We start from the raw sequence: 23,351 nt of genomic DNA, 5'->3' as shown, positions 1-23,351 counted from the left end.
AACAACTTGCTTTATATGTATATTTGTATTACGAAGAAATCGAGAGAAATAAACAAAAATACTGTTTTGCATTTACTGAGATATTTGTCATTTCTGATGCTTTTCACTCCTTTCTGAAGAATCTGAGGTTATCTATTACCACTTCCCTTAGACTTGAGGAATTTTCTTTACCATTAATTGTATATAGTTCAGGGCTGTTGGCAATGATATCTCTTAGTTTTCTTTCATCTGAAAATATCTTTATTTCAGCTTCATTCTTTAAGAATACTTTTCCTACGTGTAAAATTTTTGGTTGACAGGTGTTGGGTTTTTCTCTCTGGACTTGAAAAATGTTGCACTCTGGGCGGCATTCAGCTCGTGGGGGCGGTGCCGGATGGAGGGTTCTGAGTCCCCTCGGTTGGTAGGAAGTGAGGCTGGCAGCATCGGCAGTGGAGGACAAGTGGCGGCGAGCCGGAGGCTAGGAAGACGCTGAAAAGCACGAAGACCCGCTGAGCGTCAGGGAGGGCTCAGGAGAGCAGCTGGGCCCACGGCCTCCGAATCCCAGGGAACCACCTGGGAAGTCGTCTGCGGCGGCGACTTCGCGGTGCTGAAACGGGAAGATGTGTTCAAAGCAGAGCAATTCCAGCGGAGAAAAAAATAGTGGTTCTACCTGAATAGCGTCGTTGACCATAGTTATGGAACCATATTTGAAGTGACCAGTGGAGGAAGTCTTCAGCCTAAGATGAAGGAAGAGCCTACTTCAGAGAAAAAAGAAGCGGGCACTGATAATTAAAATACAGTTGATGACGGGAGATCTCAGGAACTTAAGGTGACATAAAAGCTTTAAAGGACAAGGGCATTAAAGGAGAGGAAATAGTTAAGCAGTTGATTGAAAATAGTACGACATTCCAAGGCAAGACAGACTTTGCTCAAGATAAATATATAAAAAGAGGAAAAAGAAATATGAAGGTCTCGTTACTGTTGTGAAACCATCCACCCGCATCCTTTCAATTATGTATCATGCCAGAGAACCTGGAAAAATGAACCACATGAGATATGGTACACTAGCCCAGATATGACATTGGGAAATATTCGTGCTGGCAATAAAATGATTGTAATGGAAATATGTGCAGGCCTGGTGCTGGGTGCAATGATGGAACGAATGGGAGGTTTTCGCTCCATTATTCAGCTGTACCCTGGAGGTGGACCAGTTCGGGCAGCAGCAACCTGTTTTGGATTTCTTAAATCTTTCCTCGGTGGTCTTCATGAAATCCCCCTTGACAAAGTGGACAGTCTTCTAAATGGAACATTTTCTGCCGAGATGTTTTCTTCAGAGCCAAAGGACAGTGCTTTGGTTGAAGAAAGTAATGGCACACTGAAGGAAAAACGGACTTCAGAAGAAGAGAAGGAAAACAGCATGGCAGAGGCCTCAGAGAACAATCACCCCAAAGAACAAGAAACAATGGAAATTGTCTCAAGATCAAGAATATAAGGAGGCTAAAGAGAGAGGAAGCAAAAAGGATTATATTCAGGAAAAGCAGAGGCGACAAAAAGAGCAAACGAAAAGACATTTAGAGGCTGCTGCTTTGCTGAGTGAGAGAAATGCAGGTGGTTTAATTGTAGTTAATCGTTTTCATCCCATTCCACTGCTGTTGTCTTTGCTGGACTTCTTGGCCCCTTCAGAGCCATTGTGGTCTATTGTCAGTATAAAGAGCCTCTGTTGGAATGCTACGCAAAACTGCGGGAAAGAGGAGGGGTCATCAACCTCAGGGTGTATGAGACCTGGCTCAGAAATTACCAGGCTTTGCCAGATCGAAGTCATCCCCAATTACTGATGAACGGAGATGGGGGGCACCTTCTCGAAGGCTTCACCGTTACCATGGGCAACCTTAAAGAAGACCCTAGCCTCAACTCCAACTTCAGCACTTTAGAATTACACAAGACTGAAGAAAGAGCCAGTAGCTGAAAAATGGAAATGCCCAGAGTCTAACTCTTAACTTTTCAAAAGTTGCTTTGATTTTTGGTCTCAGGCATTACACAGTTAGTAATTAAACTAAATGTCATTACTAATTGTTTTTTCTTATCCTAAGAATAAGACTGTGTCTATACACCTGTTGGGACACAAGGGAAAGACAAGTAAGCCTTTTTGTTCACCTCTGACCAGATGAGTTTGGTCTGTCAAAATCTTGAGCCAAAATACCCAAACCTGGAGTGTGCTGTGGACTGGTAAATGGCCAATTCTGTTTATTTTACAAAAATCCTTTAAGTACTTTTAGTACTCTTTGCAAATAGCTTGAGAATTTAAACATCCTAAAAATATATTTATACCAGAGTTTGTTTCTATGTTAATGGAATGACACAATATAGCTAAAACTTGGTACTGAGAGGAAGGAATTTGTGGAAGAAATTTCCTCTGTTCTTTCCACCTCTTCAACCTGAGTAGTATAGATGTATAAGATTTACAGTACCAAAATATCTACCCCATTCTCTGCAGTGGAATAAACTTTTTTAAAATGCTAGATTTTATTATTTTAATAGTTGACCTCCTAGGAAAGTTTTGAGTATTTATTGTACCGCTTTTGTCAATAGAAAGGTGTAGTAGGGTACTTTTTTGCATTAATTTACCAATCTCCTCTCTCTTTGTTCCAAATAATGTGACTAGAATTTTTTGTGTACTATCAAATTAAAGGAAACATGGTTTTTTCCCTCACCAGAGTCTTACGGAGATAGGTAGATATATATACACATATATGTGTACAGTAAGTCCTCACTTAATGTTGTCATTAAGGTTCTGTGACTTTAAACAAAAATGACATAACAAAACCAATTTTACCATAGGCTAGTTCATATAAACAAGAGTTAAATTCCTATGGCATCTCATCAACATTATGATGAAACGACATTAAACAAAACGATCTCATTCGAGGACCTGCTGTATATGGACGTTGGTATATATACACACACATACATATTTATACTCACACATGCACATGGAGACAGAATGCACTATCTCCATGAACTATGATAAAGTTTAGTGCACGGCTTAGGCCGGTTCTCATTGCATTAGTGTCACTCCTTGTCAAATGGATTTTAAAGTGCCTTTTTCTGGTGATTATTAATGCTGGTTTGTTAAGCTCTGGCATGATTAGGTGGTTAGCGTTGCTAAGCACTGAAAAAATAAAATTGTTTGGTCATTTGCTACAGCCAGGAGAAGTGTTTAGAGGGAGCCAAGGCTCTTATCCATTTGAGTCAGTCTTGCTCACTAAACACGCTCATCATGTGTGTTGTCGCGTTGTTACAGAATAGATGCAGATCACCCAGCAAGGAGCATCTCAGAAAAAAAAATTGCTTTTTCCTAATAGTGTGTACTATTCTGGTAGTGGTCAGTGTGATTACCAACAAGTACAGTTTTGATTCCTTTTTCTTAATTGCTTTTAGAGAATAAAAGTGTTTCCTACGGTGAAAAAAAAATGTTGCACTCTGTTCTGGTCTTCTCAGTTTCTGATGAGAAGTTAGTCATTCACTGAAACATTTTCCTTTTTTTGCTTTCAAGGTTCACTTTTTACTTTGGACATTTGTATTACCTCTTCTATTGCCGTTGAGTGTATCTCTGCATAGAGTTCTTTGAGTTTATTACCCTTGGTGATCATTGAGCTTCTTCATTCTGTAAAATTTTGTCTTTTATTAGGGTGCAGTTTTATTCATTAATCCTTCAAATATTTTTCTGCCCCAACTCTTTCCCCTCTCCTCCCAGGATTCCAATTACATGCATATTGGACCATTTTATATTGTGTAATAGGTCCCTGAGAGTGTTCATTTTTGTTTAGTCTTATTTTTCTGTGTTGTTCAGACTAGTTTGTATTGATTTATCTAAAACTTAATGTACTCTTTCCTGAGACATCTCAATTTGGCTCTTATATCCATACAGCTTTTTTTCTTTTAAAGGTGGTGTGTTTACCAGTTCTAAATTTTCTTTTCTTTCCTTGTTTTTATAAAAAAAATTTTTCTTTTTCTCTGCTGATTCAGAATGCTTATCTTTTTGTCCATTGTGTGCGTAATTTGTTTTTAGTTATTGAAGATAGTTTTAATAGACACTTAAATTTTTCCTCAGCTACTTCCAACATCTGGGTCATGTCAAGTTCAGTCTCACTTGTTTTCTTTTGTCTTAACAATATGTTTGATTTTCCTCAGGTTAACTTTGGATCATATCCTGGACATTATGAATGTGTAAGTTGTGATTCTGGATTCCGTTGTTTTTCTCTGTGTTGTTTCTTTTGTATTATTAGTAGGCAATCAGACTTGAACTGCAAGCTCCGTTTCTTAGTTGGCAGATCTAGTCTCACTTCAGATAGTTTGTCTTTAGTCTGCTTTGAGTCTGCCCTACCCATGCGTGGTTCTGTTATCAGTCAGAGAGGTATGTGTACTAAATTTGGTGATTCCCTCTATTTTTCCTTCCTCTTTTCTATCCCTTTGCTCTCTTTCATTGCCATAGTTTGCCTGGCTTTAGTTTTCTGATTCCCCAGTCCAGACAGTTTATCTACTTCTTGTATGGCCTGCTCTTGGTCCCAGGCTGAAAGTCTTGAAAAGAGGAATTCACTTCATATAACTCCCCTCTTTTAAGCATGTATTCTTAACCAGTCTGTCTGTCTTTGTTCTCCAGTGCCTTTTGGTAGCTGCTCTTAGTGTCTTGTTCTTGTTCTGGAGTGTATTTTCCCATTAGAGTAGGGAGTGATAATTTTCCAGTGGGATCTTACTATGCCATTATTGAAAATAGAAGCCATTGAGTGGAATTTCTATATACTACTTAATAACTCTGTGGCACACCAAAACTGGAATACAATTTCTTATCAGATTTGTACACTGCCACTTTAGTTCTTATAGTGACAGCGTGCATATTAAGGCAGTAGGTTTGAACCTTAAAAGGAAGGTACTTAACACGTTGCGTACGGATCACGAGAATCTTCACGAGGGATTTAAACCCCGCCGTACGCAACGTGTTAAGATTTATAGTTAAATTCAACTTATTACCAAAATATAATCATAGTCTCGAATTCATTATTATGTAGTATTTTAACCTTAGTACTAATATATTAGCATCATACCCTGAGTATTATATAATAAAGTTTTGTTAAATGAAGAATCGGTAGTTATAAGGATTACATTTGTAAAGATTCTGACTTCACTTGTGCTGGAGTGCTTTCACTTGTGCTGGAGCCTTTGAGGGTGAAGAAGATGTAAAAGATTTAGTCAGTGTGTTGGTGACTAAATTGCAACTCGTTTATATTTACTCATGGGGGAAATTTTTGTTGAGCATAGGATAAATACTGTATTGACTTCTGAACTTTTTCCCTTTTTAAAAAAATTAACTCAAGATTCTTTAAGACATGATCTTCGCTACTTTTTAATGTGAGTTAATCTTTATCTTGCATAGCAATTATTAGCACAGTATTAAAAGAAGACATGTTAAGTGAATTCCTCACTAAATATTCACGATAGAAAAAGGGAAGAGAACTTTAAAGTATCTTTCTCTTAAAAAAGGTCCAAATTAATAATCTCTTTTAGCAGGATAATTTGGGGCCATAAATTGAAGTAGTAGGTAGATAAACAGTACAAGTGTATTGTACCACATCTTTGTACCCCATTTTTTAAAAGATAGTACTGATGATTATCACTAATAGAAATTTTGTAGTAGGTGTGTTATTACAGAACAGAATTTACAGATATTTAAAATTGTAGAGATGGAGATACTTAGCAAAATGATAAAGAACTGCTGTTGCTCTCTGCAATGATAGCAATAAAAACAACTTTCCTCTTGGGGACCAGAACCCCATTAAGTAAACTATTCTTTTTTTTTTTTTGAGATTTCCTACTTCATGTTCAGATTGAGTATGTGAACTGGAACGGCCACTTCCACAGTTGGGTTCCTGTCAGAGCTCCCTAGTCCTCTGTTGTGTCGGCAAGTTCATAATGGATAGAGTGGTAGCTGTCTTCCTAGGAAACTGCTTCTCAGAGGCGTTGTTATTTCGTCTTTCTCCTCCATGGGAGGCAAATTGAGGTGCCACTTGTAAGTTACCCTGGCTTATTTTTAGTTTGTGAATTGAAATTCCCGAAGTTGAGTCAAAAGTAAAATGTTCATCAGATACATAAAAAAAACTTCTGGATATTATCTTCTGATAAGTATTAGGAAGTGACATTTGAGTTATGAGTGATAAATAAGTTGCTAGACAATGAAAAGAGGAAAGACGTTCTCAGTATCTTATAAAGTACATTTCTTCTTTTCTCTGTTACTGAAATTATTTGATAGACTAATCCAATTTCTTTCATAGGTTGTACTCTTGCATATGATTGATAAGAGCTTAAACATTTAAATGAATCATTTATGTTTAAGGAAGAAATAAAACTTGAACTGAATAGACTTTGTTTAGATGAAAAGGAACAAGAATTTCCTTGGCATGGAGCCTCCAGAAAAGGGGATAGCAGCAACACTTGTTCTGTTCCTTCTTTGTATCAGAGAGTTTGCTACACAGTTGTTTTTATTTCAGTACTACTTCATATCTCTGTTTGGAGATGAAGAAACTAGGAGTCAGAAAGATTAGTGGTAGCTACGTGACCTTAGGCAAGTGAATGGCAGAACTCATAATTTCTGAAGCCAGGAATGTTGGCCTGAACATACCCTTTTCATGGTACCTTACACCGATTGGATGCATTCATTTTAAAATATGTGGTAATAGATCCTTATTATTGCAATGTTTTACTTATGGTAGGAAGCATAATGTCTGAGTTGTGATGTTTCCAGTTCCCAAGAGAATTCCATTTCGAAATGGCTTAAAAATAATCTATCAGCTTGCACTGTTGAGCAGATAAAATACAGTTTCAGGTACTACTTGATTCACTGGTTCAGAACTGTCCTGAAGGACTTAATTTTTTTCTATCTCTACCCTCTGCCTTGACCAACTTTATCCGAAGGCTGATTACTCTCTTGGTCCTAAGACGGCTTCCAGCATCTCACTAGCCATGTGGTTTTTAGTTCACATCCATCAGAAAAAAAAGAGTGACTTTTGCCTAGCTTTCCAATAAAAAGTTTTGAGATTTAATACACTTGGACCTGCTTAGGTTACCTGCTTGATCTTTGAACAGTCACTGTGGGCAGATGGAATCATCTAACCTGAAACTACTTAAACCCCTAAGAAGTAATGGGAAGGAGGGGATTGAAGAGGGTATTAAATGTATGTTGGGGAATTGACAACAAATGTGTACATTCCAGTGTCAAACTTGAACATTGTTATTTGCAATTCTGTTAATTTGGAGAGGAGAGAAAATGCCTGTTGAATTTTAAGGAACTAATTTACTTTGAGTTTTGACTGAGAAGTATCATCTTTTCATGGTAATACCTCGTAATACTGGTTTAAAACATCCCATTATTATGAGTTGAAGCAGTATAATTCTGATGAAATTTCATTAGTAGAGTTGTAATAAAAATGTTGCCTCTTCATTAAATACGTGGTGAATTTTATCGTTCATGAAAATGAAACTGATCTACTACTTTGTGGGATTACCAAATACGTGTAAAGCAAAATGGTATTTAGAGTCTCATAGTGCTCTGTATTGATCACTGCAAATTTTAAGCGTGTCTACATGAATAAAAAGCATGTCTACGCAGTATAAGTCCAAAACTTTATTAAATACCATGTTCTAAAAGTTTTCTTTTGTTCTGTTTATTTTTAAACAGTGTTTGTTTATTTGGTTAAATAAAGGATTTCCTTTCACCAAATGAAAATCTTTATTTCCTAGGTTAAAAGTCTTCTGATATCTAGATTTAAATTTTTGATCAGCTTTCTAAGTAGGCACCCATACTTTTGTTTAGAGATAATAATGATTTACTTTATCTTATTCTGTAATCTGTCATCAACTTCTGTTAGTCTTTTCTGGAAATACTTCTTTTCCTACTTCTTTCTATTTCTACTCCCACTTCAGGCTCTTATGCGTTATAACTAACTTTAGTGATATGTTCTTACTGGGGCTTTTTTTTCCTACTGATCAGTGAGTGACCCTGGGACCACCTGTGTCGGATGTTTTGTTTAAAATGCAGAATTCTAAGTAGTACCCTATTGATCCAAAATCAAGGAGAGGCCTGGCAATCTTTTGCAGCCTGGGAGATTTTTGAGAATCACTATTCTATTCTCTCCTTCCTCCAGTTTCTTCCTTCAAGAGTAGTGGTTCTCAACCATTCTTATGTCCTGTAGGGACTATGTGCAAGCCTTCAGTTCCCATATCATGGAGGAAAAAAAGGCCTATTTTTCACAAAGCAGAAAATAATTGTGTGCATTTTGGTAAATTTCCTAGTTAAGTTTTATTAACATTGCAGTATTATTTAGAAATATATATTGTTGCTATGGTTTTAACATGTATGCAAATAAAAATCTACCAATAACTGAATATTACAGTGAATATTAACGTTTTGTACTATGCTAACTCTAAAATGCAAAGATAATGAATACATAAGGATTCAGTTATTAAATAAGAAGCAGTACTTTCATAGCCTGGTATGGGGCAAGAAAAGGGGAACACCTAGAATCTAGGGATTTTGCTAATATTCTAGAGAACCACCCCTTGGCATATCTCTTTTACTGGTGATAATAGCCACTGAGAAATTGGATGTATCACTGCTTATCAGTCGTTGCATTTGATGATGTTACTAATTTTACTAACTTTTGTAAAATGTTCATGCCTTCCTTGGGAATTCCATTTTCTGCCTAGTACTCCAGGTTTTTCATTGTCAAGCATTAGTGTGCTTTACATTGCTCTTATCTGTTCTAAATGTTCTCAGATGGATTTGCTCTTTGTGCTTTGAATGTACCGTAGTCATTTTACTCTTGTTTTTGCTGTACCTCTCTAACTAAATTTTATCCTGTAAGGTCCATATCCTCTGTGATCCTATTCCTTTATCCCCTTTGTGTTTTCTTTTTCCTACCTTTGAGACCAGGAGCTCTCTTTTGTAGGTATTATTTCATGTATCTATAATTTAATTACATATGCTTGTCTTATTTCTCCAACTAGACTGTAAGCTCCTTGAAGGCGTGGGTCATATATATTATAATTTCATCTCTCCTCAGATGCTGAAATATGCTTTCTACATTGCAGTCAAGAAAAGAAGGATGTCAGTTTCATTAGTAGGAATATTTTTTCCAGCTTTAGTTTAGAGTAGTAAGCTGGTCTAGTTTAGAGTAAGCTGGTCTAAATTGTGGTCTAGCAAATTTCTTGTATTATGTATGATTGCCTAAGAGAATATGCAAGGTGCAAATGGATGTTTTTATTATCTTTATCCAAATCTGTGGACCAAGCAGTAAGATTTTAAATAAAATTGTTGTATGCATTTTAATGTTACACATTTATTGCTAGGCCTTTGTATGATCGTCACACCTGCGGATTTATATATGACATATATAAATAAACCTATAGATATAATACCTTTATGTTTACATTTTTAATTTGCTTTTATTACTATAACTTCAGTGTTATGTCATCTTCAGTATTATTAATATTTTTATGTAGGTTTAAAACTTAGCTAGCAAAATAATATATGATGTGTGTACTATTGTGTTTGGTATAGTTGGGTGAATTCTTATAGGTAAAAAAGTATGTGAAGGAAAGGAAATCTCATTTAAGAAATGAACTGTACTTTTAAAATAGAAACCTGAGAGCTCTTTTTAACATTGCAGCTGAGTTAAACAAATAATCTTTCCACCATTACTAAGAAGTGCATGTAGTTAAAAATACATTTATACATATTATTTTTTTTAAAAACCTAGTTAACTTTAAAATATGTAAGTTTTCTTTCGTTTAGGTTCTGTGAAGCTGATCATCAAGAGGGTTGCAAATCATTGGTGGTTTCTATTTTCAGATTTCCACATCCCGGAGTAATTTGCTTTAATTTCACCCAATTTAACCTATACTTCACACCATCACCATTCAGCTTTAATAGCTATGTTCTATGCATAAGAAAAGCAGATAAATGTCCACAATTAGGCTGCAAATGATTACAACTAGTTAGGGCTTTATGAAGACAAAACTTAAAGGACTATGGCGCCAAACAAAGCCACAAAAGACGGCTGAAAATGCTGTCTCGAGAAGTCAAGTCTACCATGGCATTTGATTTATTCACTTTTATAGTTGATTTTACTTATTTTAATATATTGGCAGGTGTGCCTACTCTGAGCAATATTAATCTTTAAAGAATATTAGTTCTCTGTTGTTGAAATGTATTTTAGTTTTTAATGTATTTGCTTCCTTAAATTTCAGCATAGATAACCAGATTGAATCTTTTAAAAAAATTATTTAAGTGTTTGGAAATTAAGCATGCTTGGTTTGAAATGTACTAGCATTTACATCAATGCATTTGTGAAATTAAGACTTCTCTGAAATGTGTATGTATTTGTCAAATGGTCCTATCAGACATTTGATAGAAGTATAATTTTACAATTCTGTGTAGATTTTCATTTCTAGGTGGGTCTTAGCATGCAAAATATATGCCTATGCCTATACAGTATTACTTATGTATAGTATGTACATATATGTAAAAGATTCAGAAATTGTTTTAATCCTATTTATATGTGTGTTGTTTTCCTTTCTATATAAAAGTTCTTGTTGATGGTTAGTGCACAGCATTATTTTAATGTATAAAGAATTTGGTTTTATTTTAAGGTTTTAAAAAAGCCAAACTTCATTTTAATATAAAAGTAAGTCTTCCTCCTGTAAAATAAAATCTGTCATTTTTGTTAATGTATTTCCATATTTAACAAGACTGAGTCTCATATCTCTTCAAAATTTTCAATCAAGATTTTAACATAAATCTTTTCTTATTTTTTAGTGAATAAATAAAATTCAAGGTTTTAGTTTGGTGTTTAGATTTCAGTCTTGAGTCATTCTGTTAAAATTCTCAAATTTTATATAGATAAGAGTAACAATATTGATGGATAATAATTTTATTTTACAGTTTGTGTGTACCCAGAATTATTTTTGTAATTGAATTACTCCCCATTTTAGAAATGTAGTGTCCACTGTTTTATTTATTATCCGAGGGGCTAACATGTTTTTATTTAAAGCATGTACTCATTTTAGATAATCTTTGTTTTCTTAAATTATAATCAAATAATTAATGTTTCTTTAGTTTATTGTTGCTTAGAAGCTAAAATAAATGTAGATTGAAAACCCAAGCAATTGTAGTTTTTATATGCTTGTAACAAACACACATATGTATGTGTGCACATAGTTCTTGACTTTAAAAATAATGCCCAGGAATTAATAGCTTGTTGCCTTTGCATAATAAAACCAATGTATATGGGAAAGTATATGGAAACTTATTTTTAACATATCTTTATTTTAAAGAAAGTAGTTAATTGTCTAGCCTACAAAGTAGACCAATATAGCAAGACAATACAGCTATACAGCTTCACAGTTGTATTAAACTAGTTTCATATGCTATATCACAAAACTTTCAGTCCAATCAGCAACTAAATTTAAATACTGCAAATTGTAGCAGCAAAACAATAATTCTGCTGATTAGCCCCTTTCCATTTCTTGTAAGTGAACTGTTTATGCTGTTGAGTACCTTTTGAAAAAAGAAAAAGCCAAAACAGCCTTGATTAGTCAAGGAGTAATTGGATGACTTGATTTTAGCAAGAGAATGAATTGGTTGATGATAGCCTGTAACTAAGTGTAGTGGTTCTGTTCAGATGAATACATAACATACAGTCATCAGATCTTGACAGGTATAACATATAAATCTGCTGCGGTGGGGATGGGATGGAGATGGAGGGAATAAGTTTGCTATGAAGTCTTTTACTGGAAAATTTGAGGTGATTCTTAAAGAAATTTAGAGAAACTACCATATTTTTTTTTACATCGGAGAAGGGGTGTGAAGACTTGTCTTTATTACTACAGCCTTCATGTTTCATGCTCCAAAGACAAAAGAGCTATAGGATTATTTAACTTTCTTCAGGGGGATCATTGATATTATATCCTTTCACTCTTGAAGATCTTGGTTCATTAATAGAGCCATGTGGGAAAGCCTAGCAGCATTGTGTTCATATTTAACTATCTAGTCTTGATTAATCAGAACTTTTTGTACACTGCATTCTTATTTATGATTTCCTGATTACTTTTAAAACTTTATCTGAGTTTGCATTTATAAAATATGGCATAAAGTAAAAAAAAAAAAAATTTTTTTTTAAAATGTATTTTTCTGTGAGTAGCCCAAGATGTCAACCTCCTCAAGAAGGTATTACAGTAACCTCCCCTCCTCTGCTGTAATATGCTACATGGGTCCAAAGGTTTCAGCTGCATAGCATATGAGGTCACTTTATTGCTAGATGAATTAAGTGATGGTGACCTGCACAGCTGGCTGCAGCGGGGGGTCCGGGGTGTGACTAGGTACTGGCCTCGCCAAGTCCATTCCGGGACTGGCTTTGATTTGGCACCACCTGGTGGTGATTGTTTGCTCTGGCTTAACTATTGATGGTGATGACAAGATCCTGAGGACTGTAGGATAGCAGCAGGAGTCTAAGAGTCCTTAGGTAGCTGGTACCTTTTGTTGAGCCAAACAGAGTGGATTGGATTGGAAGACTGCTGGGAATGCAGTGACCTGCCTTACACAGTCTGCTCCCAAAGGTGTGGTTATTTGCCTTTCCTTCATCGCTCTAGGTCTTACCCTTGCTTCCATGTTTCTGCTCTCTTTTTATAACTGTGGATATTGTATTTCAGAGTGTAATTATTTTGTGAGGTATGTTATCTGGTTTTAGGACATCTACCTGCACAGTACTTTTGATTTGGACCCAAGAATGCTGTTGCTATTGTGTAATATGGATTTAGTCAAACCATCATTTCCTATTCAAACACCAGATATTCTTGGTGAATTTCCCCTTTTCCATTTCTTCTACCGCACCTCCCCCCCGCCAATATCTTAGAAAAACTAGGTAAAAAATCATAATCCATTGATATTATGGATAAAGCTGTAAAATATTTAAAAAATTAATAGCCAGCCATTTACTTGACTGTCACATGTTTACATTTTCCAAGCATATAAACACAAGTTTCAGACTCTAGAGAGACAATATTATCTCTTATCACAGCATCAATGCACTCAAATATGGGATTAAAAATAATTTATACTTCCATTAAAACCTGTACATGAATCTTAATCTAAATTGTAAATGGCATCTATATAACACCAATGTTCCAGTTTGAAACCTTGAGGCTGTCTTTCCTTCACCTTGTATGGAATACTGATGCTCTCCCTGCTGTCATTCATCCTGGATTTACTTTCTTGTATTATGATGTGCTGAGCTGTCTCCCCTATTAGACCATAAACATTTTTGAAGGCAGAAACTAATCTTCCTCGGCTTTTTCTCACCTCTGAAATTCTCCTTCCAGCTCCTAGCACAACTATCTTTGTAATTAACATTCAGTAAACATTTGTTAAATGTCTCTAAAATGTGTATCTTTAACTAGCTATTTTGCACCTCCAATTATGTGACTTGCCACATTTCATTTCTTTTCAGTTTGATACCATTCTTCCTACTCACTAGACCAAAGAAATCTTTGTAAAATTTTCTTTAATTTTTTTTTCAGATTTGACCTTTTTCCTGTTATTTCTATCGCTAGTACCCAACAATCAACTGTTTTGTTTGTGACCGTCAGTCTCTCTCCGAGCTATTAGATCTTGTACATAACTCATAGAATCATTCAGAAGAGTGTGAGTAAATAAGTGAGCAACAGCAAAATCAAGAGTGCTTCTCTGAAAATCTACATAGGCATTTTATAGTCTGAAAGAGTACGTTTTAACTCCTCAGTTCAGCATTAGAACCTTCCGCTCAGTTGACATCTGCACATTTGAACCTATGGTAACATCTTTTGCTACCTTTGTCTTTAGTTGTACGCCAGTGGTTCTCAACTGTGGCTTAGCAAAGTCTGGAGTCTTTTTTGAGTCTTTTTTGGAGTCTTCACAGCTGGCATGTGTGCCCGTGTGTGTGTGTGTGTGTGTGTGTCACTGACATCTAGGTTGTAGAGGCCAGTGGCGCTGTCAGACATCCTGCGATGCACAGGGCAGTGCCCCACAACAAAGAATTATCTGGCCCAAAATGTTAATAGGGCCAAGGAAGAGAAACCCTGGTATATATACATTGTCTTTAGGTTTTCATTTATTAGTATAACTAACATATTTTGAGTGCTTACTATGTGCCAGGCACCATTCTAAGATCTTTACATATATTATCACTTTTAATCTTCAGAACAATCTTATGTGGTAGGTGTTATGGTCTACAATTCACAGACAAGGAAACTAAGCCATGGAGAAATTCAATAATCACACAACTAATGAATCAAATAGTCCAAATTTGAACCCAAATAATCTGATTCCAGACTCCATGCCCTTAATCACTTGTTATACTTACGCTTCCATCCTGCCTAGAATAGTTCTCTTGACTCTCTGCTTCCCTTTGCTGATATCTGCCTCAGAAAGTCTTCATCTGTATTCAGGCCTTCTCTTCTTAATTGTGATTCATGCTATCAATTCCTTCTCCCTCTTGTATGGCTAAATTTATTGGTCTTAGTTATGGTAGATAGGTATGTTTTCCCTCTTTTTAATTTGATTTATAATTTTTTAAATTGTACCATAATACATAATCCAGTGTGACACGCCCAGGAAGTTTTTAGAAAATCAGTGTGAATATTCGTCACTAATAGTCAAGCAATTCACAGGCGAAGAGATGAAACACAAGAAACGTCTCACGTCTATTATCGCAGTTTGCCATGCTCTGGTTTCTTTGAAATATCTTATTGTGCTGCACGTCTGGTTTCATCTGGAGTGCATAGTTCTCCTCTAACAGTTTTTCCTTCTGTGCTAAGTGCTTGAGACATTCATTCATACATCGATTCCTTTATTCTTCATTTCATCTTATACCTTATTGTGTATTAGCTCTGATCAAGGCACTGGAGGGAATTAGAAAGGCATTTAAGACAGAATCCCTGAACTTAGTATATAGAATCACATATTCTAATGTTAGATGTTTATGCTACAGGTCATATGAATAAAATGGGCAGATTGTTGTTAACAGTTCAGATAGAGGGTATGGTTAGAGAAGGCATCATCCTGAAGATACCATTTCAGTGACAAACTTTTTTTGAAAGGCAGAAGTGGGGAGGAAGAATATTCCATGCAGGATGAAGAACAGCATTGAAAACATAAAATGAAAGCATTGAGAGTGGGTGAGTTTGATTAAAAGATAGGATATTAATGGGCACCAACGTTAGAAAAAGTAAAGCTCTGATTGGCTGTTTATTTCTTTAATAGCATAGAGTTGACATGACTCCATTATTTATTGCTTACAGTACTGGTAATAAAGATAAAATTCTAATTAATTTTTCTCTCTGCATTTTTTTCACATTACTTCTTAAAAAGATACGTAAATGAATTTTCCCAGGAGCCATATTTGGTGTAATATATTAAACCATCAATTTTACTGTACTTTATTTCAAACAAGTCTCTACAACTCCTCTTATGACTCAGGAATAGTAGAGATCTCTTAGACCTAGACTCCTCCAGACTTGCCTTGTAGACGAGGGGAAATTAAACTATACATTTTAGGGATGGATGTAATTTGTAAGGATATGTGTCATTGAGGCCCGAAGAAGGGAATGGGCAAAAATATAGTGAAAATTGAATATGAAGAACTTTCAGGTCTTGGTGGATATGAAGAGTTTGACTTGAGGATTTGTGGAGAGTGAGGGTGGGACAAAGCCAGTTTACAGAGGGCTGTTCCTACTGGTAGAAGGCTGAGTGATGTTTTAGAAGTTAGGAAGTTAGTGAGATGGTTTATTGGGAAGGTTAAATACAGCCAAAGCAGCTCGTTCAGCATTAGAAATAGAGCAGAATCTCAATAAATATTCGAAATATCATTGATTAAAACTGCCTTTTATGCATTTAGGTTATCTATTATGTAGAATAAGAAATGAAAATCTTGTTGAGATGAATGCTAGTTCTCATTAAGGTGCTTCCTTTCTGCGCACTTCTTTGGAAGGAGTTGCTATGTTGCAGCAGCTGAAAATGTGAAACCCTTGAGCAGTTGAATATAACTAAGTACAGGTGTTGACTCTGGGTTATTATTTGTAACTTTTCAGCGACTTTAAGGATTCCTTCATGGTGATGTCTAATTATCTAAATATAAATACAACCAGTAATGATAGGAAGAGTTTTCTGGTATTCTATATATTTAAAAGAAGTATATTGTATAATATTGTAATGTGTTGCTTCTAATCTGTTAGGTGGTGTCAGTAATAACCAAAAGATTTTGTTTTTGCTTGCTGCTACACTAATACAAGCTCCATTTTAATGTTTTTATGTCTTTATGTTTGCATTCTTTGTTCATCTCATCCTTCCTACTTAATGTTTTGTTTTTGAGTCACTGCTTAAAAGCATATTATTTTTAATTTACATGAAGTCTTAAAGTTAAGAGAAAATAATAAGCAAATATTTTTAAGTTTTCTCAGAACCTGGCCGGTCCACTTTATTATTCTCTCTTATACTAGATACCTATACCTCTCAAGATTGGGAAGGATTTTTTACTTCTAGCATTGCTTGATTGCTTCCACGTAAGTTAACTACTTTGTGTAAATGTCCTGCATGAATTATTTATAATTTCTTTTAGCTTGGTCCCTCAAAGTGAGCCACATGTGCATTTTATTTTACTAACCTTTCTGAAAACCTTGATCAATTTTTGAATATGTCAGAGGGATGGTAGGTTTCCTCTTGGCCAGGATTTAGTTTTGGAGCCTTTTCCTATATGAGAGAGGAGGCGGGGAAAGCTCTGGAAGAGAAGCAAAGCAAAAGCAAATTCTTTAGGCGACCCATAGTTCTATTTTTTATTCCAGCATTAAACAGCCTGTGGCATAGACTGAATTATTTTTGGGCTTTTGCTATATCTCAAATAATAGGTTTTCCCTGGAAAATGAAGGTTAAATAAAGACTTTAAAGGCTACTTTTGATTGATTTGTTCTTGTAAATAAGTACAACCCAGCAAGTCTACTTACGCTATTCCGTTTATGGTATTGCATCAAATAATTAACAGTTTACATTACTAGACCAATTATTTCCATTTTTATATGTTTACAAAATATTTTATTTTTCCAGAGGTCTATAAATACATCCACTTAACGTAATTAAAATTTAATTGATACAACCCTTTTCATTTTCTTCGAACTCTGAAAGCTTAGAGACTTAAACCTACATCCTTTTTAGCAGAATTTTGTTAGCAGAATGATTTATTAGTTATTTTCTGTGTTCCAAAATTCGCCTTGTTCCCTGATATTTTTAAGAAAGAAAATTGATTTTTGAAGTAAATATAATAAATTGAGATGCTTTCCTCCTTTCTAGCTTAAGGGAAGTATAGTTAAAACTGCACATTTTATTTAATATAAAGATGAAAAAAATTATACAAGCTGAGTTCCAGCTATGAATTAGATTCTGTTTTTGCTCAAATCCCTTTTATTGTCAAGATGAGAAGGGGCTTTATTTAGATTAAGACTAGAGTTTTAAAGTTCATCTGTAAACCTGGGCTTAAACTATACTTCTAAATCAGAGCACTTGGAGTATGGAATAAACAGCTTAAACTCCCTCTTTAAACCACTCTTCCCCCCATACAAGTAAAGAATTTTTGTCACGTCATTTATGGAAAGTAAATAGGAACTGGCATTTTCAGTGTTTGTGAATAAAGCTATGGATGTTAAGTGAATTGGCAATGCAAGTTTAGGTCTCTTCTTTCTCTTTAAAAATTAATGAGCTATAGAATTATAAGGAAATTGGGAATTATTATTCTGACACAGAATAGGACTTTGCTTTGAAGAATGGATCAGAAATTTGCAAAGATAAAGATATTTTTGAGCAGGGTATCCTTGTTTTCTAATATTGTATTGAAGAATTGAACTTTTACTAGTATAGAAATGTGGCCTCTAACCTTTTCAGTGATTTTGGCAGGACTCTGGATCAGAATATATGAAGTGTGATAAAAAAATATGGTGAATGTTTAAATTTGAAAAATTTATTGCACTTAAAAACATTGCCGTTAATCGCCCTCAAAATGCTCCCCATTGCTTCAAACACACTTATCCCATTGTTTTTGCCACTTTCTGAAGCAGTTCTGGGACTCCTCTTTCGTGAATGTCTTTATTTCATCCTTCATCATGATGACGCTCCGTTTCACACCTCACTTCTGGTATGGCAATTTCTGTCAAAAATATTACAGTGTGTCCTCATCCACCTAATTCACCAGATCTGGCACTGTGTGACTTCTGTCTCTTCCCCCAAGTGAAAATGACCATGAAAGGAAGATGTTTTGAATCCATTCTGGACATCGAGGCAGCCACGACGGCGCAACTAGACACTCACAAAAGAGGACTTCCAGAACTGCGTCAGAAAGTGGCAAGAGCGATGGGATAAGTGTGTTCGAAGTGACAGGGAATGTTTTGAGGGGGATTAACGGCAATGTGTCTTGTACTATAATAATTTTTTTTTTTTTTTTTTAAACTTCACCGTATCTTTGGATCACACCTCGTAGTTGTTCAAAACATTGGCTATTTACCACAAAGGACAAGCTGGAAAGAATGTAGCATACAGGATGATTTGGTGCCATGATTTAAGATTCAGTATATTGTAATATTTTAAATATTAAAAGTAATTATTTCTTTTTTTCTAGAATCTGTACTTTGTTTATAGAATACCTTTTGGTTTCATACTTGATTTGGGCTTTGAATGCAGATAAAGATCTTTTTTGCTTGAAACCTTGTCATGATATAGGAGTGTTCTCTCTTCTTCTTTTCTCCTTCTTCTCCTCCTCCTCCTCCTCCTCCTCCTCCTCCTCCTCCTCCTCCTCCTCCTTCTTCTCTCTCTCTCTCTCTCTCTCTCTCTCTCTCTCTCTCTCTCTCTCTCTCTTTCTCCACTAGTTGATATTGTTTTCTTTAGTTAAGTCTTACTAGTCACCCTTCCTTTATACCTTCCATCAGTACTCTAGTGCACTTCATCACAATATTTAGAATACAGCAATTCTCTTTTAGCTGGTTCCCTACTTCTGGTTAGTCTTTCTAAATGCTACTTTCCATTTGTTACTCACTAACATAAAAACCAGTGTTACCTCTCTTGACTAACAGATGAGATGCAGACTTACCTTGCTATTTGACTTCCCTGTCCTTCTCCCCTACCTGGTGTAGTAAACTTTTATCTTCTACTGTGCATCAATACAATTTCTCAGTGGTCAGCCCTTCAGGAAGCCTTATTTATTTCAGCCTTTATTTTTTTTCTCTGATGCTTTTTCCTGTTGTCATGCCTTTCTTCATCTTCTTTACTCTCTACTGTTTTTTTCTATATTTAAAGGCCTTGATGATTAGTTATTATTAATTAAACCTATATTTAAAGTGCTTGCTAGTGAGTTTTCTCCTTTGTTAGATTAGATTTGTTTTCCCAACCAGATTGTACAATCATTGAGACTCAGGTCCTATTATTTTGATTTTTAATTCTCACAAGACTTAGCATATTGTTAGATATTAAGCCAGCTTTTTTTCTTTTATCTTTTTTTTACGTGGGGAACTTGTATTTAGCAAGGCATATTCTGGTTTGCATATGTGTTGGGGGTGTTGCAGTTTATGCATTGGTTTACATACCAAGGAATTCCTTATCTCTGCATTGTATAGTGACAAAGGATGGAAAAAAACGTAAGTCCAATAGGTCCATCTTGACCACATACCCTCTTATTTAAACAACAACAACAAACCTCTAGACATGCTATTTGAAATGTCAAAGTTTCCATAACAAGTGGTTTATGAAGTACTGCTCTGGAGCCGGTACACTTAAATGCATCATGTTTTTAAAAACTATTTCTACTTCTAACTAGGGGTGCTTTGCTTCTGAAAATTGAAGACAGGCTAAATTTAAGTAGTAATATTGCAAAGCAGTTCACTGAAGTCCTGAATTTCAAAGTATGTTTTTATTTCTGAAGCCCTTCTCAGTTAGATTTAGCATCTTAAATAGGATATAGATTTATCCTTCTTATTCAGAATTTGTGAAATAAGACAAGCTTTGAATGAATGAATGAGTAAATTGATCAATCTTCAGTCGACTTACAATAATTGAAAATAGCCAACTAATTTCTGCCACATCATACCAAGAAATAAATAACATGCAGAATCTCCCAATACATGTGGGTAGTCAAATGTGTCTCACCAAGTCAAACATATCTGTATTCTGACTGACTGGCTTTCAGTAAAGGAAGTACAAAAATTTAACATGCACAACTTTAGCATAAGTATTGACATTTTGCATTTATTCCCTTAGTGAATGGATTTTATAATATAAATGATTTATATAATAACTGAAAAAATATTTTTTGGTTCATTTTATCTGCTATTACCTCAAAGTATACTGGAGCCACTCAGGGGAGTTCTGGGCTAGAACTTCTGTTAATGAGTGTAATGAAGGGATAAGAGAAAATATTTAAGAGAGATAATCCACATTCATGGGGTAGTTAGAGCAAGAAAATGAATGGACCAAGAAGAAATGCTCAGAGAAAATAGAAGAACATCAGGAGAATGTGGTTAGAAGGAAGCAATGAAAGAGACTCTATACTCGCGTATCAGTGCTTTCAAGTTAGATCCTGCTGAGAGGGCATTCAAAATTCCTGAACAATGGCTATTTGATTTAGCTTTATGAAGGCAAATCATTGGTGTCCTTTTTGAGATCAAGTTCTGATAGCATCGTGGAGGCATATTCCAAACTGCAGTGGTTAAGTTTTAAGTGGGAAGTAAAGAAGTGGAGAGAGCAGGTACAAACAGCTCTTTCAAGAAGTTTGGCACTGAACTGGAGGAAAGAAAGCCATCATTGGAATGGGAATTAATGTCTAAGGGTGACTGACATGATTTATTTAGTATAGAATCTTAAACCTACTTAAGTGTTGATGTGAAAGTATTAGGGGAAATGGAGATGCTCTAAATGCGATAGGAGAGAGAGGCATAATAGATTCGGGTCTCAGGAAATACAAAGAAGTTTGCGGAGCAGACTTCCTTGGGAGAAGATAGTAATATCCAGAGCAGAGATGGTAGAGAGATTAGCCATAAATAATAGAAGGTAACGTTTCTCCATTTTACTGCTGGGAAGAAGGAAAGAATGGGTAAAAACAAAATGGGGTTTTGGTGTTCCAAAGATGACATGCATTTTTCCTGTGAAGTGAGAAAGGTCATCTGCTCAGTGGCAGAAGAGAAGAGGTTTTAAAAGGGTTGATAAGTGTGAGAAGTCAACAGGGTTTGAAAAAAGGTGCTTTATTATGAAAGGAAACATTGCAGAATTGCTCCACAAAAAATCTTGGTGATGGAATCCAGTCTGAAGTTAGGTTATGGTAAATTTTCTCATAGGAAATCATTTAATAATGAGGGTTTACTATAGTTAGTATTATTTTTCAGTCACCCATTATAGATAGATAGACAGACAGACAGACAGAATGGATGGAAATGTATAGATATAAAATAACTTTCGTGGTAATAGTGGTTTTCTCCTTGTGTCTAGTCACTGTAAAACCAAAATTTTAACTAAAGTTTTCTGCAAGTTAAATTTGTTTATTGTTTATTATGTTTTAAAAAGAATACCTTTAAAAAATGACTTGTTTTTTATAAACAATGCATATTCACTGTAAAAAGTTTAAGCAAGACAAAACTGATAGAGAAGATGATTGTAAAATTGCTTAATAGCTCACTGCCCAGGAATTATTTTCGTTAATATTTGATCAGGGTTTTTTAAAACTGAGAAACAATTTTATATAAATGTGATCATCAGTGGATGTGCTATTTTAAATGGAATACTAAATTTTATTTTATTGAGTTTGAAAGAAAGAAAAATAACTGGAGCAATACAGAAGAAATTACTGAACTTCAGGTAGATTTTTGTTTTTCTACAAAAATTATGTTTTTTTAATGATCCTGCTAGAGTTAAGAAAAAGGTTGGAGAAAATACATTTTAATTACATGTTTCATATTTATATGGCATTTATTGAAACATTTTCTTTCCCTCCCAAAAGAACACAATTCTACTTTTTCTCTGACTCTGTCACCCGTAGTTTCTGTTGCCTATCAAACATCCAAGCATGGCAGTGCTCTCTCTACATGATGCCATCCAGACCCATAACTTGAAACACATCTGATAACTCCTAATTTTGTATCTCCAGTCATGCCCTTCCTGCCTATATCTAGTCCATCTCTAAAATATATTCCCAGTACAAACACTTCTCATCTGCTCTACAACTATATTTTTATATCAAGTTACCACTTACCTGGTCATTTCTCATCTGTACCACTACAACGATGTCCTAACTTAGTCTTTCTGCCATCATTCTTGTCCCTTCCTTCGAGTTTGTTCTTTTTAAAGTAACCAAAGCGGCTTCTTTAATTCATAAATCTCATTACTCTACTGCCTCTTTATTTAAAATTCTCCAATCAATGGCTTCCCATTACAGCTAGAACAAAATCCAAACTCCCATGGCTTACAAATGTATGTGAACTGCCTTCCTTCTCCAACTTAAACTCTATTTACCACCCTCTGCTGTGGTTCACACACACTGACCATATTTCTCTTTCTGAAATACTTCAAGATTATTCCCATTTTAGGATTTTTATACTTACTTCTTAGAATGCTCTTCCCTCAGATCTTCACATTACTGCCCTATTCTGGCCATTCTGGTCTCAGCTCCGATGTCATCTCCTCAGAGAGGCTCCCTGACTAACTCAGCTTAAGTATTACATAGCAATGCCCCATCCTCCCCACCCCCCCGAGCACACATAAGCTCTGTCACATTACCGTATCTTATACAGAATAGTACCAAAAAAGTTCTTAACATCCCACCACAAAAATGACCGTAGTTAATATTATCAGACATTTCTTGATTTTATAAAAATACTTGATCTCACATTTTTCACTAAATTTATTTAAACAGGAAGCTGTCTCTAAGTGAAAAATTAGTATCACTTGCCAAAATTAAAGATAATAAAAATAAATACAATGAAAACGATATTTATTAAAGTTATTATTTTTAGCCTTTGGAAGCTCTGAGGCTGAGGCCTGCTCTGTTGATAAAAGAGAAATATATAAATATTAGACATTAAAGACCAATGGTATCGAACTGAAACTTTCTTTGACAGAGTTGGGAGGGCTGAAAGAGGGCTGAAATGGAAATAGTTTTCTCACCATGCAATTCGGTATAATAGAGTGTAGTCTTCAAGATGACTACATCTCCTCTATCAATGCATTGTTTTCCCCAAAGGGATTTGTGATGATAGTTATAATCATT

At 35.2% G+C, this 23,351-nt stretch overlaps 1 protein-coding gene and 1 pseudogene across 1 annotated transcript in view; both read left to right on the top strand.

Annotated features, from left to right (window-relative positions):
- The window catches only part of OLA1 (Obg like ATPase 1), a 143,947-nt gene that overhangs the window by 54,780 nt on the left and 65,816 nt on the right, over window positions 1–23,351 (top strand). The window lies entirely within an intron of this gene.
- LOC109445231 (tRNA (adenine(58)-N(1))-methyltransferase non-catalytic subunit TRM6 pseudogene) lies at window positions 993–2,312 on the top strand (annotated as a pseudogene).

This window comes from Rhinolophus sinicus, chromosome 17, assembly GCF_057876585.1.
Source record: "Rhinolophus sinicus isolate RSI-liver-muscle chromosome 17, RSI-T2T, whole genome shotgun sequence".
Classification (NCBI taxonomy): Eukaryota; Metazoa; Chordata; class Mammalia; order Chiroptera; family Rhinolophidae; genus Rhinolophus; species Rhinolophus sinicus.
The sequence above is the reverse complement of the archived record's forward strand: the minus strand, read 5'-3'. Positions and strand labels throughout refer to the sequence as shown.